The sequence below is a fragment of the Polistes canadensis genome, unplaced genomic scaffold (genome assembly GCF_001313835.1).
Source record: "Polistes canadensis isolate GaletaPanama2010 unplaced genomic scaffold, ASM131383v1 scaffold_105, whole genome shotgun sequence".
NCBI lineage: Eukaryota > Metazoa > Arthropoda > Insecta > Hymenoptera > Vespidae > Polistes > Polistes canadensis.
Genome location: NW_014569652.1, coordinates 405,010 through 429,520, shown reverse-complemented (window position 1 = coordinate 429,520; position 24,511 = coordinate 405,010). Strand labels below are relative to the sequence as shown.

The following is a 24,511-nucleotide window of genomic DNA, read 5'->3' as shown; positions in this document are numbered from 1 at the left end:
AGAGAGAGAGAGAGAGAAGGATAGAAAATAAAAGCATCGTATTATCATACCACCAAACGATACTTTCTCTTAGTAGTTGTATGTATGTGAGTATATATATCAATATATCTTTTTCCATGCTTATCTTCTATCTACTTATCCATCTGTTTCTCTATCCCTTTCTCTCTAACGTACGATAAAGTACTTCTTACATTATAATGTATCTAAAAATATGAGTAATACGTATTGGCAGTTACAAGCACAATAATAACGCACAGGAACAAGATTCCTTTCTTGGCTTCATCTCTGTTGATATATATATTCTCTATAGGGTGTCTCTTATAAGAAATTTCTTCAAAAATAATTACATATAACACAAATCGAATATTTTGATTTGTTTGTTTTGTTTTTTTCATTTCAACTACGTAAGATAAAAAAAGAAACAACAAGGGGAAATATTTCAATGTATTCTTTTTTAAATATTCTCCTATCTCAACATCGACACGTCATGCGGAAAATGACATGTCAATATTCTCCCCACATATCAACAAGTATCCATTTTATTTCAAGACATTTTAGTGATCAGAAAAAAAAAAACAAAAGAATCAACCCTCTCCCTATCAATATTTTTACACTCACATCATCGGTGTTTAGAAAATATGAAAATAAAAATAAAAATTAAAAGAAGAAACACGAAAGAGAAAAATACTATCAGTGGTTATCTCGTGAACGATATCGCAGGACAAAATGGCTTTTGTCAAATTTTTAAATGGAACACTCAAGCGAGTAAACGAGAAATCAAGAAAGAAAGAAAAAGTGAGAGACAGGGGTTAAAAGATAAACATGTCACATCTGCAGTATAGTAGTAGGGTTCGATTTTCGACGACTACCCGTGTTATGTATCGATAAGGCTCGTTATCTAGACAGCATAACCCAACGGAAGGCATAATCTCGCACATCACACTTTGCCTTTCGAATCTTTCTGACACGTTCTTTGCAAGAAACTCATCTGCCTTCTTTTGCTGTTACCCTTCCTCTTCTTCCTCCTCCTCCTCCTCTTCCTCCTGTTACTTCTCATCTCCGTCTCGTTTCATACACGAGGAACGGATATGGAAAAGGCACCTCTAGGGCATCTATCGGAACGAGTTTCGATTTTTATTTCCGTACGTGGAAAAGAAAGTTTATCGGTTGATCGAGCTACGTATATTTTTGTTATAAGTATGTGTGAGATAGTATACGTATATAGTTGGAACGAGAAACCCATCGAAAGTACGTCGATCTAATATACAGATATAGATGATATAAATAAAATGTATTAGTACGTTTATCGCTAATAATCGTTTCGTCGTAAAACATTTTACAATATATTCTGGTATATCCTCTTTCATTTATTATATCTATTAATTTAATGTATAATGGAAAAAAAAATGTTCGGTTTGTTGATGGGTGAGGGGGGGGGGGAGGATATTCATTTTCGTTCATTTAATTAATTTTATGATATTCCTGTAATTTAATATCTTTTTCTGGTTTTCTTATTTAAATAAGACAAAAAGTTGATGTTATTGACATCTGTAAGATATAATATATGTAATATTTGTAACAAATTATATAATGAAATGTATTATGCAAAAATTTATATTACAATTGGGGATGTATTTATTGAACAAATTGTTATATAGACAAATTTGTCTCTTATACACAATAATAAATATTTATATTATATTATATATTAGCTGAGATATTCACTCTTTCACTATCTCATCTTTTACATATGACCAATCATATAAATTTGTTAAAGTAACAGAACGTTTACACATTTATAACCAATCAATCCTTTTTTATTCTACCAACGTATAAAAGAACACGAATCCAAATATTATACATCGAAACAATTGACAACAATTTGACAATGAAAATTGAGTTAGCATTAGAATAATAAAGTGGTGTTGCATACTTTTTTTTTTAGTCATATAGAAAATTAACCCTTCTTTGCGTGATTTTTTTTTTTTTTTCTTTTTTGAAGTTGCCAGCAACAACAAATATACAGTACAAGGGTTTTGAGTACCTTTTTTTGTTGACTAAATATTATGATTGAAATTTCCATCATCATGCAAAGAAGGGTTAAGATTCATTTATTACGATATATGAGTTTTTTTTCCTTATTATCTATTTTTCTTTTATTTTCATTTAGAAAAAAATGAGTAATAACCCCATTCCCAGTATTCGAATTACCTCTTGTACATCGATTCAAATAACATTCCATTTTCTCTATTTGTCTTAGTTTGATATTTCGAAGAAATATCAAGAGAATTGCTCGAATTTCTAGAACTTGTCCAACATAGAAGTAGCTTCCTCTTTCTTATTACGTAGCTACTTTACCGAAAGAAACGTAGCGTTTGTCACATTCGTGTCCGTTATGCCATGGTTCGTGAGATTCAGTGATCGTAAAAAGGGTGAATTTACAAAGAAACGAAAGAAAGAAAGAAAGAAAGAAAGAAAGAGATAAAGAAAGAAAGGTGATATCGATGTCGTTGCTGTGGGTTACCCGTGTCGCGTCCATAATAAAGTCGTAACGTTCTCCTGCCCGTAAATTCGACAGAATATTACGGTACACCATCTTCTCGTTTCTTCTTTCTTCGTTTGCCGTTAAAGCCGTGCCCCGGTGATCACGAGAAAATTTACAGACATGTCAGAATCTCTTCGTAGTAACTCCCAATTTCTTTTTTCTTTTCTTTTCTTTTTTTTTTTTATCTTCCTTGCATACTTTTCTGCCCTTCTTCTTATTCTTATTCTTCAAAGCATATTCTCGTTAAACGTCCTTATGCTATTTCCACTTCGTTTAATAAAAATTTCTCGTGAATTATTTTTTTTTGTATTATATTTATATTTCCAACAATTTGTTCAATATATTATCGATGTAGTTGATATTTCGTATTTATGTATTAGATTGTTTGGAATGGAATTTTCGTTGTTTCTTTTTTTTTATATAATGGTATAATTAAAAGATAATATTTTTCTGATATTTAAAATACTAAGGGGTGGATTTTAAAAGTTAAATTTGAAATATTCAACTTTTCAGAGAGTTGTTTCTCGCGTAGTTATTCGACGGATTAATAAACATGCAGTGGTGTATTTATTCTGGTCACGATTATAACCTGGGTGCACACCTTACAAATCGAAATTATCAATACGAAATTTCGAATAACAATTTTAACACTGTCATTCGTTTAACATATACTCTCTATGTAATGAAATTTTATCGAACAATCGAAATATTATAATATAATTCCAAAATGAAACCTATTGCAAATTATAGGTTTTATAAAAAGTAATACACACAATATAATATATAATAATAATAATATAATCTATAATAAAATAAATATACATATAATCTATAATAATTTCATTGTCAGTAATTAATTATTCTTTTTGGACAATTATTTATTTACTTGTTTTTTGTTTTTCTTTTTTAAAATTAGAGACTAGGGGTCTTTACCAACGAAAAATATCCCTATTGTTTAAAGAATCGCGAATTAAAGATTTCCGATGTAAATAATAGTGTATATAGGTAGTATGAAAGAGATTTTTCAATTGTATATAGGAACATACATACGTTTGTTGGTAAAGAAGCTTTGAATACAAATGCGTGGCCGTTCGACGACACAAAACGCGTTTTATCTGATCGAATAGTTAAGAGGTTTGCAGGTAGCTCTCTCTCTCTCTCTCTCTCTCTTTCTTTTTCTTTCTCTAGGAATCGTTTCGCCCCCGGAACATTTCTGTTCCTTGCTTCGTGTCCTATCTCGCTGGACTTTGTTCCTGTCGTGTCGACCAAGCTGCATCATTGTATGCACTCCACTTATTGTCGAGAACGTCGTATATCCTAACGTACTCACAATCACCAAGAGAAAGAAAGGAAGAGAAAGAGAGAAAGAGAGAGAGAGAGAGAGATGAGAAATTACGAACGCGGAAGTAACTACTGGCTTTCTCTAATACGATTTCAAAATAGATTTTATTTTCCTATTGAATGTGAGTATGCATTTCGGATAAAAAATTTATATTTACGAAATAATAATTATTTCAATAATGATATTGAAATATTAATTATACGTTATTGCAATCTAAATTTTATGTAATTGTAAATTATTGCATATTTGTATATCTTATATTTCGTAAATGTGTTTTGCATTTGAATTTTACAAATTTAATTTTTGTATTATTTCGAAAGTATTATCAATCGATTTGTTACTTTGTATTAAACAAAAATTAAATACTTGTATATTTATTTGTAATCTATTATTAAAAAAATATAAATTTCAATTATTGTACTATAACAAATTAGAATACATATAAATAAAATACAAAAAATAAATTTGATAATTACATATATATATAATATCTTAATAGAGATATCTATACATACATAAATATATATATGAGAAAGAAAAAAAAAGAAAAAACTTTGGATATATGAAAGGTTAAATCACGAGACGTCGTATATAAATTTTCTAACATAAGTAAACCGGTACAATGCAGTAAATCTAATTCGATACGAGAGAGAGAGAGAGAGAGAGAGAACACATTCTCGGTTACTATATCATAAGTGTGATTATTTAGCGAGAAGAAAGATCGTGTCAAGTTAATAAGCGTGAGCTTATGCGTGTACGAAAGAAAACGTGTGCGAACGATGAATGGAATTTTGTCATTATTCTTTTCCATCTATCTTTTCTCTCTCTCTCTCTTTAAATATATATTTCTCTTTCTCTCTCTCTCTCTCTCTCTCTTATACTGTTGTACGTATAAGTATAAGAGAAGGGCAGAAAAAAAAAAAAATAAAAAAGGGCGTAGCTCGGTTCGCGAGTAGTACTTCTCGACGAGCTTCGTTGACGTTATTCAAAGAGAAGAAGAAGAAGAAGAAGAAGAAGAAGAAGAAGAACCTGAAACTGGACTCTCGCGAAGTATAGACCGGTATAACGAGTAGTCGTCGTGTATTCTCGTGTGTCTCCTTCCGAGAGGAAATGGTCTCCTGTTTTACATGAAAATAGGGGATGAATTAAAGTCTTTTTTTTTTTCATTTTTTTGTCTTTTTTTCCTTTCTTTTACTTTAACGTTTGCTTGGTTGGTTGGTTGGTTGGTTAGTTTGTTTGTTTTTTTTTTTCTTTCTTTGTTTCTTAGCGAGAAAGTAACTTTTATACACCAATGAAATACGAGGTCGAGTCGTGCGATAAAAAGATGGATTAATTTGAAAAGGAAATAGAGAATATTTTTTTTCTTTCTTTTTTTTGTGTTTCAATTTATGAGATTATTGAATATTAATTATATATCTTTTAAGTAACATTATTTTGAGGATTTGTTTAATATATCCATTGTTACACTGAAATATATTATTATCTCTGCACGGAGAAAGAAAAATAAAGTAATATTTATTTATAAAGGTATTTTAAATGAATAAAAAAAAAAAAGAAAATAATTAGATAAAAAAAATCACGAGATAAGATTATTAGTATTATTAAAAAACCGTGCGACAGTTAATCGTATTAAAGGTTAATTAAAAATGATTTTGATCGTTATTAAATAACATTTAATCGAATTGAATAAAAAATATAAAGTATTAATTTTTAAAAAGTATGAATATATAAATTAATAATATTAATAAAAAAAAATATGTATCCTAAAAGGGGGAAAAAAGTGTAAAATCGATAATAAGTAAGTTACCGTATGTATGAGCACGTAAAGTTGGCAGAAAGGATGAAAGAAGAATAAAAAAAAAAAAAAGGATGCGTTAGTATCACGGACACCTTTCTCGTTAAGAGAACAGTGCAAACATAGAGGAAGAGAAAAGGGGAAGGGAAAAATAAGAAGAAAAGGGAGGAAGGGGGGTTAAGAGTGAGAACGAGAAAGAAAAAAGATTCTCGCGGAATTATCGAAGAGGTCTGGTTCTGAAGAAATCCGACTCCCCGTAGGCGGCTTTGTGGTGCTAAGACGCGTCGCGCCTACCTGTACCCCATAGCATTTTATTAAATCTCCTTCTGGCATCTCCACCTCCTTACCTGTCCCACCACCAACAACCAACAGTACCTTCTCCTTCTCCTTTTCCTTTACCTTTACCTTCTCACTCTTTTATTCCTCTTCTTCTCACCATTACAAGTTTCGAGTTACTACCCTGGTTGTGTTAGTGTGACTAAGGTTCATGGTGGTGGTGGTGGTGGTGGTGGTGCTCGTCGAACCCACTGCTTGCCAAGAATGCATCCTAGATTGAAACTGAGATTTCATTTCGTGTCGGCCCTTTTCTTTTTTTGTGTCACGCGATTCGTAACATTATTTCTAGAAAATAGACCAGAAAATCTAACACTTTTTATTTCTATCTTTAATTTTCTTTTGTTTTCTTTTCTTTTTTACTTTCGATTTTATTCGTTCAAACGTTAAATTTCTTAGACTAAGGTAACTTAGGTTAATCAAACTTTCGTTTAACTGATTAAACGTAACGATCTCTTTTATAAGGTAATGTTTTATTTCTTCGTTAAAATGGAGTCAAGATATTAGAGGAAATATTTGTTAACAGTTGGATTAATAAATATATAAATGTTTAGTAGATAAGTTCGAATCAATTGTGTTACGTTTGCCTTGTAAACATTTGCTAAATTATTAAATACCTTTCTTTTTTGGTACAAATAATAAATACTGTGATACATTTTTATTAAAATCATAATCAATTTTTCGTTACATTAAAAACGATATAATTTAAAAATATAACATAAATTTGACTAATATCAATCTTCCAAATAAATCATTTAAAATATAATACACACATATGTTTACTTTAACACAAATTGGAAACAAAATTAACAAATAAAAAATACAAAAATCAAAACTACACGTCATTACAAGGATTTAATTAAAACAGAAGAAAAAAAAAAAGAACATAGATACGTGTTACGAAAAAAAAATAACATATAAAGAAAGCCGAAAATTTCTCACGACTGTTTTTTATTTTGAATAGTCACTCGAACTTTTTCAAAAGAAATAATAGACAAATAATAATAATAATAATAATAACGATAAAAAGTCTAAATAAGAAGAAAAAAAAAGAAAGAATAAAGGGAGAAAACGTTGAAGATGGTCCGAAGCAAAAGGCAGATAATGTAATGTATTCTCGGCTTCCCAAGCGTGTAGGAAGCACCGAACAGCAGCGTGTGTAGTATCAGGGTGGTTGGTGGACGCGTGTATCTCTAAACGTATCTTCCGTGCTTTTATATATCCATACATACATACATACATACATATATGTATGAACACATATGTTGAGTTGCGCCAGACGGATCCCAAGTTTCAAATAAATATGATGGTGAATGCGTTATGGGTCTCTATCTTTCTCTCTCTCTCTCTCTCTCTCTCTCTCTCTCTCTCTCTTTACGTAGGATAGAAATCACGATCGCGTTACTTCCAACGTGATATAGGCTCAGAGACGAATATCGAGAAATATGAAAGAGAACGAGTGTTGGTAATAGTAGTAGTAGTAGTAGTAGTAGTAATAGTAGAAATGTTTGATAGTGGTAGTATGTGTACAAATACCTTGGATAGGTGGTACATACCTTCTACCCTTCCCCCCCCTAACACACCGATGTCTCCCTTACATCTTTTTATTCGCGAGCAACGACAGAAAGAGACTCGCTTCCCCTTTACCCTCCCCCTTTTTTTTTTTCTTCTTCCTTTTTGCTACGACCCACGACTTCACTCGCCCGGTTTCCTTCCTCAACGAACGCTATCGAATTCGAGTTCTATCAGACACGGAAATAAAGATGGAAAGAGAGAGAGAGAGTGAGAGAGTGAGAAAAGAATTTCCCTTGGTCGAAAAAAATCTTTCATTTGATAAGAAACGGGGGAAAAAAAATGTTATTAAGTTCGTATAAATAAATGATAAAAAAAAAATGATAGTCTCATTTATAATTAACGAATCAATGATATTTAATAAAAGAAAAAAAAAAGAACACATATTAGAAAATATAAAAAAATATTAATTAAAGAATAATATATGGTATATATGAGCCGTTTATTTTGAAAGTGGCATAAGTCACTTTTTTTTCTTTTTTTTTTTTTTKTAAAATGAAAAGATACCGTTCAATTGTAATTAGTGTTGCCATTAATTCGATTTTTTTTTTCTGAAAAAGTGACCATATACCATTTTCAAAATAAACGGCTCATATATGTATAATATATAGATGTAAAATAAGTTAATCTCATAATTTTCACGAAAGTATGAGAGAACAATAATAAATAAAATAAGAAATAAAATAAATGGTTATAGTCGAGAGAAGAGAGATGACATATTGGAAGAAAAATGATGACGATGATGATGGACACGTACCGATCTCACGAGAAGGACCATTTATTTTCATAATTTATTCCTCTTCGCTTGTGTGTACCTGTCAATAAAGATTTACAGATCAACGACGATAAAGCACGCGAGCTCTACTCGTTCGAAGAAGAAGAAGAAGAAGAAGACGAAGAAGAAAGGAAAAGAAAATAAATAAATAAGATAAATAAAAGAATGTAAGAGAAAAAAAAAGCACGTCATCGTTGTCCTGTTCGAAGAAAGTTAAGGAAGGATCCTCGTTCATCATCATCATTATCATCATCGATACCCTAACCAGATAGAGTAAAGGCAATTCTATTGGATAGGAACGTAACGCCAAAGTGTTTGCAAACCATCAGGATGTTTAAGAAAAAATTCTTTGCTATAGGTCAAAGAAAAAAAAAAACGTTAAAGGAACAATAATATTTTCTATGTGAAACTCGAACGAGAGGATGGACTGACGGACCTACCACCATGGTGTCGTCCTCCCTCATGTGACGAATGAAATACCGTCCATGTGTAGTTTATTTTCTTTCTCTTTCTCTCTCTCTATATATATATATATATATATATATATATATATATATATATCTATCTCTTTTTTCTTTAAAACGTGTCGAGCAGAAAACTGGTCGAATACCGGTTAACCCCCGCAGGGACAATGTGTCCCCAACCCCCGTTCTCTTCCTTCCTTTCTCTTCCATAAGCTTCGAGACATAACAGGAGAGTTTTTCGAAGGAACCTTAAGGAACGATACCACACCATTCCCGTCGTTACATAAATTCTCTCGATCGCTCTTAGAAATTGACCAGAAATTATTTCAAAATGCACTCCGTTTTATCGTACGCCTTATCCAATTTTGGTCAGTGATTTTCACCTATACGTTTGTATTCTGTACTCTTGTATTTTGTTTATCCTTTCTTTCTTTCTTTCTTTCTTTCTTTCTTTCTCTTTCTGTCTCTCTTATTTATTTCTATATTGGAGGGAAAAGAAAAAAATAAAAGAGTAGAAGTTTTTCATTCGGCTGCGTAATCATACGAGTAGGTCGTGATACGTAAGCAGTTACCTATATCGGAATGAGGAAGATAACAAAAAAAAGAAGAAATGACGACACGTTGAAAAAGGGCGATCGGGTGAAAACGTTATTATCGAAAAGCTTGAAGAAACTTTTTCTATATCTCTTGGTATTAGTTTTTTTTTCTTTTCTTCTTTTACTATACGAGCACCTGGATTTCTCACTGTATACCTGTCTCCTCAACACGACACCATTTCTCTCTCTTTGTGTATATATATGTATATGTATATATGTATGCGTGATTTCTATATATATATACATTTGGAAGATGAATTTGTGTGTTCACTGTAAAGGGAATGAGAAACGTTATCTGTTCGGGTCCGAGACTGGGCACTATCACATAGCTAGCTAGCTTTGCAACTACTATACCTCGAACATGAGATCGGAAACACAGAGCATACCATTCTCTTGTGGCCTGTTTAGGTGATAGGTCACAGGAAACCATAATCTGTCTTGAGAGAATCTCAAACGCACTCACGGTGTGTTCTCTTACTTATCTCCTTTAGAGAAAACGATCTTGTTACTAAAAAATTTTTACGATAAATTATGACCTATCTTTCCATTTTCTTTTCCTTTTCCATTTTCTTTTTTTTTCCTCCCTTATTAGTTGACTTTCGTCCTTCCATTATTCCCACCGGTAAGATGACGGATGTGTATGTAAGAAAAATTCAATTTTTTTACTTTCGTTAGATAACAATTTTCTTTTGTTCTTTCATTTAAATCATATTTACTTTCGTGTTATACAAATAATTTTTATATCGAATGAGGGAAGAAACAAAAATTGAAATCTCGTGCATATATTTTTGTTTCTTACGAAAGGAATTTATAGATAAAAAATTATGTTTGAATGTTATTTCTTATGAAAAAAAAAAAAAAAAACTAGTGATTTATTATCGAATATAGAAGATATTTTGTTGTTGTTGAAATACACGTTATACGATTATTTAACAATTTTCTCACGAGTCTTATACACTTTTCTAACCAAACAATATTCTATGATATTAAAATAATATATAAACACACACAAACCATATATATATAGTACTAAATTGTAAAATAATGAAACGTCTAGGGAATAATAACGATGACAAAAAATAATAATGGGATGAAAAAAACAAAGAGGAAGAAAATCGAGCTATCAAGCTTGAAGACTTTCCTTTTTTTTTTCTAAGTAACGTTGGGACCCGCAGGATCGATCCTGACAAGTGCGGAGACGCCGTTCGTTCCTTCCTTCCTTCATTCGTTCATTCGTTCATTCGTTCTTGTGCGCGCGTCTATAAGCTAATTTCACGTCGAATAAAAGCGTCTAATATGGGCGAAGGGAAAATCCGTTTAGCGTCGCTGCTCCAGCTTCTCAAGATAAATTGGTTTCGGGGTGGGATTTCTAAAGCAGGTTCTCTACGAAGAAGGCAGGAAGTTCATGGGGAACAGGGTGGGGGAGGGAGCAGGGTACCCGCAAGATCCTTTTGTAAAAGCGTGGTCCTCCCTTGAGAATCCTGTCGTCTTCTCTCTCTCTCTCTCTTTTTCTTTTTCTCTCTCTTTTTGCCTTTCCTCCTCCTCCCCCCCCTCTTCTCCTTTTCCCTGTCTCTTTTTTCCCTTTTTTTCGTTTCTTCTTTGCTCACGGAGTTGCTTGGACATCGTGAATGTCAACCGTGACCCAACAATGGGACACGGAAGACATCTTTGTGAGTTAGAAAGGGTCGTCGGAAGATGCGGGGAAAGAGGGGTTTGGGTGGTTGGTTCGATAGTTAGAGAGAGAGATAGAGATAGAGATTGTTCAACAAGCAAAACTGGACTTTTTCAACACTACTCAAAGCAAACGTTGAGAGAAAATCTGCTGGACCCTTTTCTTTTGCCTTTTATTTATTCTTGACATCTTCATTTCGATGATTGCACTCATCCTTATCATCTTCTTTTACTTTCTTCCTGGCACTTATTGAAAGACGGGAGTGGGGGAGGTGATGGGGGGAGGGACAAGGAATATAAACAAAAAACAAAAGCAAAGCAAATATAAAAAAAAGAAAACTAGAAGAAACTTTGCAATTACTGCAAAGGGGAACATGCAGAAAATTAAAAACAAAAAAATTAAAACGAAGGGAAAGAGGGACGAAAATTCTTCTTTTTTTTTTCTTTTTATTCTTTTATCCCTATCCTTTTTCAACCTACTATCGTTGTATAGTTTATTACCGTAGCGAGAAAAGTTTCTTCTTCGATGGGTCGAAGTTTTGATTGCGCACCCGAAAAAAAGGGCTCTATTTCGAGAAAAAGAGAGACTTTTTAACGCGTAACAATGAACACAAAGCGACAAGAAACGAAAGAGAGAGAGAGAAAGAAATAGAAGAAGAAAAAAAAATCACTGGCACGCTCGAGACTTATCGTTGAGAGAATAAATTGGTAGAAAAGCGAGCTGCTGCTCTTTCGAGAAAAAGAAACTTTCCCTATAGCAAGAATATATATATATATATATATTCCATGAGAAGAAAACTTTTCTCTCGATCGATTTCTTAGTTTGTTTCCCCGTCACCCCCTATCACCACCACTACTTTCCCCCTTTCCACCATTCCCACGAATAATTTGCTCTCGTACGGAAAACCCGTTGTACCGAACCACAAAGAAAGAAAGAAAGAAAGAAAGAGAGAAGAGGTTTTTCTCTATTTCAAAACATTTTCTCAATCTCATTTATATTATCATTTTAGTTCTCTTTTTATTCTCCTTTGTCCCCTCCTACATCTCCCATACTAGTCTCCCAATCCTCCCCTAGTTTTACCACCATCATGGATATCCTATAATTCTCTAGAAGAGATTTGTTTCTTTCAAAGAAAAATAAGAAACAATAATATGATGCGAATTAACTTTGATGAAAATTATAAACAACATTGTTAGAACACTATATATAATATTACTTATAAAGAAAGAAAGAGAGAGAAAGAGAGAAAATAAAAGACTAGGATAAAAGAAAAGTATATTATAATTCAAAAGTGAATACAATATCCATTAAAAGGAAAGTACGTAAATTGTACGTATATGTATATATGTAGCAGATATTCCTACGTGAATGAGAAAAATAAAGAAAGAAAAAGAAAGAGAAAGGGAAAGAGATAGAAAATAAAATGTCTCCTCGTCAAGTGCAATGTCCCATATGCCAGGTCGAAGGACTATAATGGACCATCCTCATCACACACGGGGAATTACTGAAGCCATCAGCAGCTTGCGGTTTTGCTTTTTCTTTTTATCCCTTTTTCTTTCTCTTTCTTTCTCTTTCTTTCTTTCTTTCTCTGTCTCTCCTCTGGTGACACGAGATCATAATCAGAACCAATCCTCGTTCATTCGTCGTTCCTTCGTGGTATGATTCTCTCTCTCTCTCTCTCTCTCTCTCTCTCTCTCTCTCTCTCTTTCTTTCTTTATTTCTCTTTCTGCCTAACGTTGATATGCAGTTTCGTCGAAGTCAGGAGACGACGATGACTATACAACTACGACGACGACGACGATGACTATAACTGTTGGAATCAAGCAACTAGGGGAAAAGCTACGAAGCTACCCCTCGATTTCTCGGCTATTCCAGAAACGTCAAGAGAAACCGTCCGAGAACCCCCTAAGGGTTCTTCCCTTCGTTCCCCTTTGCTTTTTCTTCTTCTTCTTTTTCTTGTATTATAAGGATGTTGCATTTGCAAGATGGATTGAGAATGATGGTTTTAGAAATATGAATAAGAAATAATATAAAAATGAAGGAAGTTCATATTGTTCACCGTTTCGATTAGCTTTAACAATTAAATATATTGTAAACGTAATATTATATGTAGATGAAATTTTTTTTACACAGGTTTTTTTATTGTTTTATTCAACACACTTTCGTTGTAAAATAAATAATAAGTATAAAATAATATCAATTAGGTATACAATTATAAGGATAACTTATATGTAAATTAAAATCGAGAAATTATTTATAATATATATATTCGTCATAAATAAAATATGATTAAAAAATAATAGAACTGAAAAAAAAGGTATGACGATCTTAAGTGTTTGCAGTATAAAAAGAAAAAAAAAAAAGAAAACTTATATTAACGTATATAAATTTGAAGTAATATTTAAATTAGACTCTCTGATTATCATTCTTTTTTTTGTAAAAACGTTTATTTCGTAATAAATAATATAACCGATATCATCGTTTAATCATTTTATGTATGTAACACACATGTGTATATATATGTTAAAGAAAATCATGTTACATATGGTATCAGTCTATCTGCATTCTAATATGCACTTAGCTTTAACACTTCCTTTCGCGTGTCGTTAATATTCGATTTAATCGCCATGTTATCTTATTCAGGGATCGTTCAAATTGAAATGCGTACCTTTCGGATCAAGCAACTTTCTCGACACCGTAGGCGCGATAGTCTTTGATCGATCGGTTCAATACACGTTTGCTTACCTGCCTCTATGATCGATAACTTGACGATAACGAAAATACCGCAATTGGATGAGGATATTCCATCATTTTCATCCTTTCCTCATACTTTTTTCTTCTTATTTTACAATTCTATAATGACCAAGTATCAAGCGTCTGCGAATTGATAATAGATGAGATAAGTTATTATTAACAAGTTTGTTGACAACCGATTTTACGTGGACCAATACTTTATATATTCCGAGATATTGGTAGAATCTTAATTATTTTTCTTTCATCTTTATAACATGTATTATTATATATTTATTTTTTACATTTCATCTATATTTTGTTTTCATAAATTTTATATGCGAATTAGTATTTTCTCTCTTACACTAATAATACATAATAATTTATATATAATGAAATATTATTAAATTATATTATTTTATAATATAATACGTGGTTGAGTTGAAAAGTTTGTGAACCTTACATAAAGATATTTAAACAATTCAAAAATTTAATATATACATTTTATTCTATAATATAATATATAAAATAATTTTAATATATTATAATAAATCACATAAACACTTAATATATTTCCAATTTTTTATTTTTGTGACTAAATCTATCAGTGTCATAATTATTAACATAATTATATATCGATTTTAAATAAAGATTAATAAAAAAAGGATTCATATTAAACTAGGAATATCGTTATTTCACAAAACGAGTAAGAAATTCTTGAAGAGAAGATATTACACAGCAAACAATAGTACACGATTACGATCTCCGTATAAAGTACTATACCCACACACATATATACATACTCATACATACAATATTGATGAATCTCATTCTAGGAGAGAGTACGTAAATGCAAAGGTGTCGTTGTCATTAAGCCTAAGGGCACAGGAAGTTGGACATTAAAAGGAGGGCAAAAACGTGGTATTAAAGATTCGCCGGTCATCACTCTCCTCTTCTCTCTTCTCTCTTCTCTCTCTTTCTTTCTTTTTTATTGCAGGTGTACAACGCTTGGTGTCTTCGAACGTTTCGTTATTTATCGCTCGTTTCTCGCCATTGCTTCTGAAGGGCCTTCCTCTCTCTCTCTCTTTCTTCGTTATTTATATCGAACGAGAGTATCATTTTTTTCCGATGCAGGAAAGGACCCTACAAGTGGTAAACCGTTTGGGCCCTTTTTTTCAAGTCTTGGTATGTGACGTCATTCAACGAGCGAATTCGAGAAGGACATTAACTCTTTTTAAGCTTGCCTTTTTTTATTTTTTTTATTTTACATTTCGTTTCACGTAGGATAGTATCATTTGTTTGTTTTTGTTTCTTTTATATTTGTTTGTTTTCTTTTTTTTGTCCAATGTGGTGTACGAAGGGACCCTACAAGTAGCGAAGGAGAGTTTCTGACCCTTTTGCACGTTTGGTATGTGACGTCATTCGGCAAGCGAATTCGAGAAGGACCTTATTTCTTTATTTCTCTTTTTTTCTTTTTTTTTTTTTTTTGGTTTCACGTAGAGTAGTAACGTAGTACGAGTCGAGTTCGTGCTGTAGATCTCGATCGTACGTTTTCTCTTCTCTTCTTTTCGTTAACCAGACTCTCTCTTTCTCTCTTTTTCTTTCGTTTTTTCTTTTTCTTTTTTCTCTCTCATACTCGATACGAAATCCTTCGGAGATGGTTCTCCGCTAGATCTCTCGATCCTGATACGAGAAAAGGACTCGAGGAGAACCGGTCGCGACCGAAGAACGGGCCCTACACCAAGAGGAAGGTGTATCGTTAAAGCCAACGATCGAAAAATCTACCTACTAGAAGTTCGAGCTTACTTCAACGACTATGTCCTACTATCTTTCTATTTCTTTTTCTATATCCGGTAGACGTAGAACAAGAGAAAAAGAAATGAGTTAGGAAAAGATCTATCTATCGATAGTCTGACTTTTTTTTAAGTCTAATTAAACGAACAAAAATAATAATACAAATCAAACGCGTAGTATATCTTTCGATTCGTAACTCGTGTCATTTTTTTTACACCCTCTTTTATCCCTTTACAGAAAGTTGTGTAAAGGGAATGAGGAGAGAGTGAGAGAGTAAAGAGGGTATATATTATCCTATTTTAACCAAAATTTTTCCCAAAGTTCTGTCACAGTCAAAACCCCCTTTGCGAGACTAATTTTTTCTTCTCATTTGCGTAAAGTATCTTTTTCTTTTTTTCTTTTTTATTCTAACGGTAAAACGTTTCCATCGCGATCAAATTTATGTAGATCAATTTGAAAGTATAATTAATCCTTAAAATATGTTACTCCCGTGTAGAATAATTTCGAGAGAACTTTGCATTACAAGAAAATATCAATTATTTAAAATCGACGACGAGAGAGAGAGAGAGAGAGAGAGAGAGAGAGAGAAAGATCAGTGGGAACGGGTAGGAATATTATTCCGATGACTCACATTGTATAAAAGATATGTGTATACTCGTATAACGAAATCAAATTCCACATCCGTTCATTTCTTTCTTTTTTATATATATATATATATATATATTCAAATTACAATACTATTATTTATATGTGTATTTTTTTATTTTCATTATTATTTAACAGATAAACAATATTAATTATAAATAATTATAATTATATACATATATTCATAAATTCGCACGAAAACTTTTCGCAGTATATGATCGAATGTAACGAAAGATTGCATTTAATTTCTTCGATCGTAGAATTTTTTGTTCCATAGTAGAAAAGTAGCCTTGTTATATTTTTTCGATAATGAAATATGAATCTTCACTTTCCTTCGATACATTGAGAGAAGTTGAAAATATTTCTACCTACTTACTTACCACCAACCCTACCTACCTACCTACCAACCAACCAACCAACCAACCTTCTTATAATGGTGCAAGATATGGCAAGGTAAGCTTAGCGTGGCGATGATTTTACGGATGAATCGCCGACACACTCGATTTTATCCCGAAAAAGGGCTTCACCCGAAGGCGATAATTAGCGATCGAGGCCTCCACCGAGTCTGGAGGCATCTCGTTATCCACGGCAGGGCGCCCGCACCTCCAACATCATCCTCCTCTTCTCAACTGGCCACTCTCCTCCTCCTCCTCCTCCTCCTCCTCCTCCTTCACCAGTGTTTCTTTCTCTTTCTCTCACACACACACACTATCTTTCTCATTCTTTCTACCTTTCTCCCTTTTTCTCTTCCGTAACGCGCACGGTGTCTACTTTCGCGTCGCGTGCACACGCACGCATTGAAAAAACAGGTGTGCACGTATGCGGACCCTCGCGCACACGTGAACGATCGTCTCTCGAAACATAGGGTGTTCATTATGTAAGGTTCAATATTTAACCATAAACGAGGAGGAGAATTAAATCTAAATATATATTATGTATTAACATAAATATTACACATATATTATATTTACTTTTTATATTTAATTACAAAAGCTACATATTATAAAAATTATTTTATAGAATTCAATGTTCGTAAATGTTATTTGTTTTTTTTTGTTCTTTTATTTAGAAATACCGATTAGATTAAAATCGTACCATTTGAATAATTACATATTTATATATAATGGAAATGAAAAAACGAATAATTTGAAATCCCATGGCGATGAATGAATCGTGTAAAAGTATAAGTGTAAATAAGGGACACCCTGTATAGATCGCTGGACCATCGTCCTGACTCGTAGGGAGACGTGAGGACGAAGCGCGTGGACGTTAAAGAGCGAGTGAGAGAGAATGAAAGAAAGAGAGAAAAAAGGACGGAGTGAGTGAGAGGGTCGATGTGACGGTAAGCGTTAGAGTGGGGGGAGTGGCTGCGGTGCGAAGTCAACCGGAGACAGTCGAGTCGAGCCGAGTGAATCGTGGATTGCCGGCTAGCGCGTCTCCCCACTCTCGGGCTGCAGTGCGTGTCCGTCTGGCGTTGGGGAAGGTTCGTTTTTCATTTTCGAGTTTCGCACGTGCGTAACTCGACTGGTATTTGATCGTGTTTGTGGTGAGTTATCATCGTATTTCGATAGGAACTAAAAACAAAAGAGTAAGAGAGAGAGAGACAGAGAGAGAGAGAGAGAGATTATATACGTGTACGTACTTATATATAAAATTAAAAAAAAAAAAGAGAATATATAATATATATATATATATATATATATATTTAATATACATATGCGTGTATGTATATGAATCTTTATTTTTCTCGTGGGTGCGTGAAGGAAGGAAGGAAGAGTGTCGAGAAATATACCCGTGATATCGAAAGGGGGAATAAATAAAGCGGACGGAAAGAGCGCGTGCGCGATTCATCGAGAGTAGTATCATCATCATCATCATCATCATCTCCCTCTGATATATTCTTTCTCTCTTTTTCTCACTTTTTCTATCTATATTTCTAACTATCTCAATACACTGCTACACTCGTTCGGTGATTCACGTTTCTTACGCGTGCGTTAGCAAGATTTTACGGTGGAACTGATTTAGTGCCGGCCCGCCTTGTGTCTTTTACTTCTTCTTGTATATATACAAATCTTTGGTATCATCGTGTGTAGAAAAGAGTGAAAGAGAGAGAGAGAGATATAGTGGAGGAGTAGAAGGAAAAGAAAAGAAGGAAAAAGAAAAATACGAAAGAAAATCTGTGAGACAGCTACTGTACAACATTACGGAAGCGAAGAATCCCAACAGCATCCCAGCATCCAACAGCAACAGCAAGAGGAGGAACATCTTCTTTACTACTTGCAAATCTTTATCTCTCTCTCTTTTGGTAGCAGTTCAATTTGTCAATCTTTCGACGAAGTAATCAACTAAGGATGATTTGTTAATGGAACACATAGGACTATAATGGATTAATTTTCTAATTCACGAGAAGTTAGAATTATATCAACGGCTTTTACCGAAGCAAACTACCAACGTATACGTACAGAGAGAAAGAGAACGAGAGAGAGAGAGAGAGAGTAAGAGAGAGAGGGGAGTACACACGCATACACATATACCAAGAAGCAGCAGCAGCAAGCAGCACTACTCTGCGATAAATCAAGGTGAGATCCGGCTTTGTTTTCGAGGAGAGGGTGCACCGATAGCCGGTCTTCTCTCTTTCTCTTTCTTTCTTTCTTTCTTTATTTCTTCCTCTCTTTCTATCTCTCTCTCTTTACTACTACCAGTAAACGCGGCCGCTTCTCATTCTCTCTCTTTCTCTCTCTCTCTCTCTCTCTCTCTCTCATTCTCTACTCTCTTCTTCAGCGACGGTTCTCTTTCCAGTCCCTCTCGGCACGCTGCAAACGAGCATCCACGAGCATGTAGCATATATCTTGTGGTCGGGGTCTCTCTTTCCTTCTCTTTCTTTATCTTTTTCACTCTCTTTAAAGTCTCTTCCATCTTTTCCTTCTCTCTCTCTTTCTCTCTATCTTTCTTTCTCCTTCGTAACGTGCATAGGAACGAAGAACGAACGAGAAACACATGCACACGCGAAGTCAGAGAGAGAATCCGACGTGTTCCTCTCGGTCCTGCACATTTTGAATGCCAAACTACTCTCTCTCTCTCTCTCTCTCTTTTCTCTTCTCTTCTGTTCTGTTCTCTTCTTCCTTCTTCTCTTCTCTTTTCCCAGCTTCAACGACTCGGCCAAAACTCTTGGCCTGCTGTTGGTTGCTGCTTCTCTTACCGTTTTACTCACAGAATCTGCATAAAACGGAGTAACTGAGCGAGTTCCTCTCGTGTTCTCTGTGCCCTTTTCCTCCCTTTTCTTCATACCTTTATTTCTTTCGTTCTTTCTTTCTTTCTTCTTTTGCAATTTCTTTCTGAAATTTGTACCTTGTGAAAGGTACCCTTTTTGCATCAATCTTCGGAAACATTAGTTAATGTTTGATTATTCTCATTTAAACGTATATGTTATGTCATGTACATTTTAATATTCGTTTAATTAATAATCGAATATATTGTTATCGTAGGAAAATAAATTTATCTAGGATCTATATATGTGTTTCTTCCTTTTTCTTTTTTTTATATATTTAAATTTTTCGCAAAAATACTTTTTCTTATCCAGTTAAAAAGTAATTTTAAACCGTTCCAAATCATATCATCTTAACACACTTACTTTTGTTTCGGAAACGTTAAATTTCGTAATAATTAAAACAAATATATTATTGTTCTCATATTTTCTCCATTCTTTTGTTCTCTTTTTATTTTATTTTTGTCATATAATTATATTTGTTCTTAAAATTTACATGCAATATTAAAACACCTAACATTTGTTTTAACGACCGTGTTGTAAATTTAAAAACATTCACGTATAAGAAATACTTTTTATTTGTAAATAATATTCCAAGAGAATAGTTTAACGAGTTAGTAATATTCCTCGAAAAATTATCTTCTCCTTTATCCATGGAAAAAAAGACAAAAGCATTTGTCAAACCACACCTCCATTGGAAGATCATTGCACATGCATTTTCGTTGACGTGCGTGTATGCACATTTGAACATTAGTTGAAAAAATATTTGTTTACATCGGATGGATAATAACAATCAATGCTGGGAAAATGAGTCATTTAAAACATCGAGAGATATGTATTTTATTATTACGATGGGTTCATCATCGTATCGTTGTATTTGTCGTTGTTAAACGTCCGTTACTCGTTCCCGAACCGGTATATGACGATTGACTTGTCATACATCTTTCAACGTTTATATACTTACATTAGTGGTAGTGTTTTTTAAACGTTTCTCATTTCCTTCCTTATGAAATTCCAACATTATATGTACTTACTCGTTGTCGATCGACCGCCTAGCTAGCTAGCTAGCTAGCTAGCTACCTTACCATAAACCGTAACTAGAGTCGTGTTATTCGCTTGAATCAATATTATAATTAAGGACTCGAACACTTGTAGTTGGTTTTACTTTAACGGTACTTACTAGGATCAGAAGGAATGTTCTGTAGGGTTGGTCGTATGATTTCTTTCAAAAAGTCATTTAGTAATCTTAAATATTACAAATATTTTCAATTAAGTTAGTTTTTTTTTCCTTTTTATTACATAATATTCATTTATTTTAAACGCTCTTGTGTTGAGAGAGATATTTCTTCAATAATATTATATCTACCACTTCTTATCATTCATTTATTTGTTTTATATGTTTTTCTTTTTTTTTTTAAGATTAAAGAATTGTATCTAATTAAATTGGAAGAATCAATTTAATTATATATAAATTTTTTGTCAATAATATTTACCCACTTTCTTTTTATTTCTTTATATTTTGTTAAAATTATAGGGTTTCATTTGTAACGCAAGTTACCTTTAAGGTAACTTTATAAATACAATACAAAAAGTCATTAAAAATCATGCTACTCACTCATATATATATATTATACGAAAAATCGTTTTTAATTAGTAAACTAGTTTAACGAGTTACACAAGAATAATAACGACATGCACGTCATTGCATCTTTAAACCCTTTTGTACCCAATCTAATGGTTATATATATCTCCTCACAAGGTCGTAATGAAAAATTTATGGCTGGTTAGATGCATTATCGATAATATAATATCGAAAGAAAGAGTCAACGGGAATGAGAACGATGATTGTATAGGAAAGAACCTAACTGTGATTCTTTTGTATCTGAAAAATTGGGTGATAAAGACAACGAGGCTGCTGCTGCTGCTGCACTGCTCCCATATTCATCCATCCAACGAATCAACCAACCACCCTTTTTTTTCGTTCGACGATCCTTTGAATGAGCTTCGAATCACGTTGAAAGCCGATTTCACGTGTACTCGATTTAACGAGTAACGAGTAAACGCTTTTTCCATTATTTTCCATCGTTTATTCACAGTCGAAAGCTCGTTCGAAGCCGTTTATTTATTTAGAATTTCGCGCCTGGTATAATATCAATTCTTCTTTTTTTTTTTTTTTTTTTCTTAATCAGTATATCTTTTTTACACATTTTTCTTTCCCTTTTTATTTCCTTGTATTTATTGTTAAATTCGTTCTTTATATTCTATACGTCGCTATTACTATTGTACCAATTTTACTCTTAAATAATAATGAAAACAATTTGGGGATGTGTGGTCAATTTTTTGCCATTTATTTTTTTTTTTATTTTTCTAAACTAAAATATTATTATATAACGACGTAGATATGATGGTAATTTAATTGTACTATATATATACATAAAGGATAGTTTATAACAATAAAATTTCCGTAGATAAAGTGAAACCAAACATATTAAGTCTATAAATATGCATATGCGTGTATGCGTCTCTGCTGCGTGTATACGTGTATGCGTGTGGTAAGCAAGCGTGCGACTTTGAAGTTACGTGAGGTTATAGTGAGTTAACTCTTTGAAGCATGCGGAATTTGAAACAAAAAATAAAATATATATAAAAATAAATCAACAAAAGCTTACGTTGCATAGGAATTTTATTCTCATTATAAATCACAAAGTAGATTTATTTTATCTAAAATAAAATAAAATAAAATAAAATAAAATAAAATAAACAAAATATAATGTACGAAAAGATATTTATACATAAAAATTAATCCATCCGTGATTGTTTTAAGTAATTTGAATTTTTCTATGTTTGATATACAAAATATTATTCCACAGATGTGTATATATTTGTAAAATTATAAAAAATTATAGGGATCTTTTAAAATACTATTATATATCATGATTTTGTGAACAGTTAACAAAATTTTATCGAAGTTATTGTAATTCGATTTAATTTTCGAATGTGAAATAAATAAATAAATAAATAAATAGATAAAAAATGTGTAAAAAAAAAAGAAAAAAACAAGCGAAAGAGGAGAATTTATTCGTCAGTGTTTTTACGACTATCGTGCGGCTTCCTTCCGGTGCAACACGGCCGCCGCCATGGTTAAATTTGCACCGCGTACGGGACGCGTTGTTTATGATCGTATATTTCTGCTCACCCATCTTAGCTTCATCGTTTTCTCTCTCTCTCTTTCTCTTTCTTTCTTTCTTTCTTTTTCTCGATCGTTTTCAGTAAGCATTTCGACGCAGCACGTGCGAACGACTTCCATTTTGCTCCCGGGATCGTCAACTTTCGTCGATACAACAACGAATCTTCTTTCTCGCTTTTTTGGATATAAGTCTGGTGCTGCTGGTGCTGTTGCTCTTTGCTGCTTCTCATTGTTGTTTAAAAGTATACCCCATGGTAAAATTAGATAAAGAATTGAAGACAGGTTTATCTCTCTATCTTTTATCTTCGTAACACATTGGCTTATTGTTCCGTTTAAAAGTTTATATATACAAAGTGTTGGGAGAACAAAAATATATTATTAACGTACAAGGAGAGACTAAATTTTCCTTCAACAAACCATTATCTCTGTTCAAATTTATTTATTTCAATTTTAACTCTCTACGATCTTAAACCTTTTTGATATATTTTAAATAAAGTTTAGAAAAAACAAATATATATATAATATATAACAAAAAAAATATATATATAATAAATAATAATAATAATAATAATTTGTTATATCGTTGTTTAAATTTATTTATTTCAATTTTATCTCTCTACGATCTTAAACCTTTTTGATATATTTTAAATAAAGTTTAAAAAAAAACAAATATATATATAATATATAACAGAATTACGATATATATATAATAAATAATAATAATAATAATTTGTTATATCGTTGTTTAAATTTATTTATTTCATTTTTATCTTTACGATCTTAAATATATATAATATATAATAAATAATAATAATAACTTGTTATCATTATTGTTATGATAATTACTTTAATGTAGAATATAATTAAAAAACAAATGTATTTTATATATATATTCTAATTAATTTGAATTAACACTTCGCTAATTGTATTTATTTATAAAATATCATTAATAATAATTAATCTACGAGATAGAATATATAAAGCCGTGTAATATATATGAAATTTTTGCTTGTTTCTTTTTGTTTTTAATTTCTTTCTTGTTTCTTGTGTACAAAGAAACGTTTATCAAAGTATATAAAAATAATAAATTAACGTTAACACATCCTAGCGGTTAGAAAGGGGTTCTTTGGAGAGTTTAACGAATGGTCAAGCGATGAAACGACGTAGATAAATGAATATTTTTCTCGGTTCCGGTTTTATCGTCGTTCCAAAGAGTACATAAGAGATCCATGGCGCCGAACGTGTCCTGGGGATATCGTTAAAATCGAAGCTGCCAATCGGTGAACGAACCGATGATGCGTGTCTCGTTCCTTTACAAAACTCAACTCACTTACTACATATGTACTTATGTACTTGTTATTCCTTTTCTCTTTACTCACATACACATATGTAATGTACCTACCTACTTACATACCTACATACCTACGTATGTATGCGTGTATGTAACGCTGGGCTTCTTCCTTCTTTGTAGAAAAAAGAAAAAGAAAAAGAAAAAAAAAAAGAAAAGAAATTGTAGCCGCTCCCGGTTATAAAAACGAACCAAGTAATTATGCTACGCGAGCGTATCGCATATTTGCATGGCAAATCTTTCGATCGAGCACAATTATTTTCGTATCCTTGTTTTTTTTTTTTTTTCTTTATTTTTTATATTTCTTGGCCTCGTTCTTTTTCTTTTTTTTTTTTGTTTTCTTAAATTGTGTGTTTTTCTATTTTTTATTTTTTACTTTTTGTTTAAGAAAGGAAACACGAAAGGGGAAGAGGAGTCGTATTCACCTGTTGTTGTTGTTGTTGTTGTT

General features: G+C 32.4%; 1 protein-coding gene across 3 annotated transcripts in view; it reads left to right on the top strand.

The window, feature by feature from the left end:
• The window catches only part of LOC106787556 (frizzled-2), a 134,021-nt gene that overhangs the window by 71,191 nt on the left and 38,319 nt on the right, over positions 1-24,511 (top strand). Inside the window, exon 1 of one of the 3 annotated variants that reach the window (XM_014749989.1) lies at positions 17,993-18,842. The exons of the other annotated variants lie outside the window; for them this stretch is intronic. The gene's annotated coding sequence lies outside the window, so the exon portion shown is untranslated. Of the gene's footprint in view, positions 1-17,992; positions 18,843-24,511 lie in introns of those variants that run through there. 3 annotated transcript variants of the gene reach the window in all.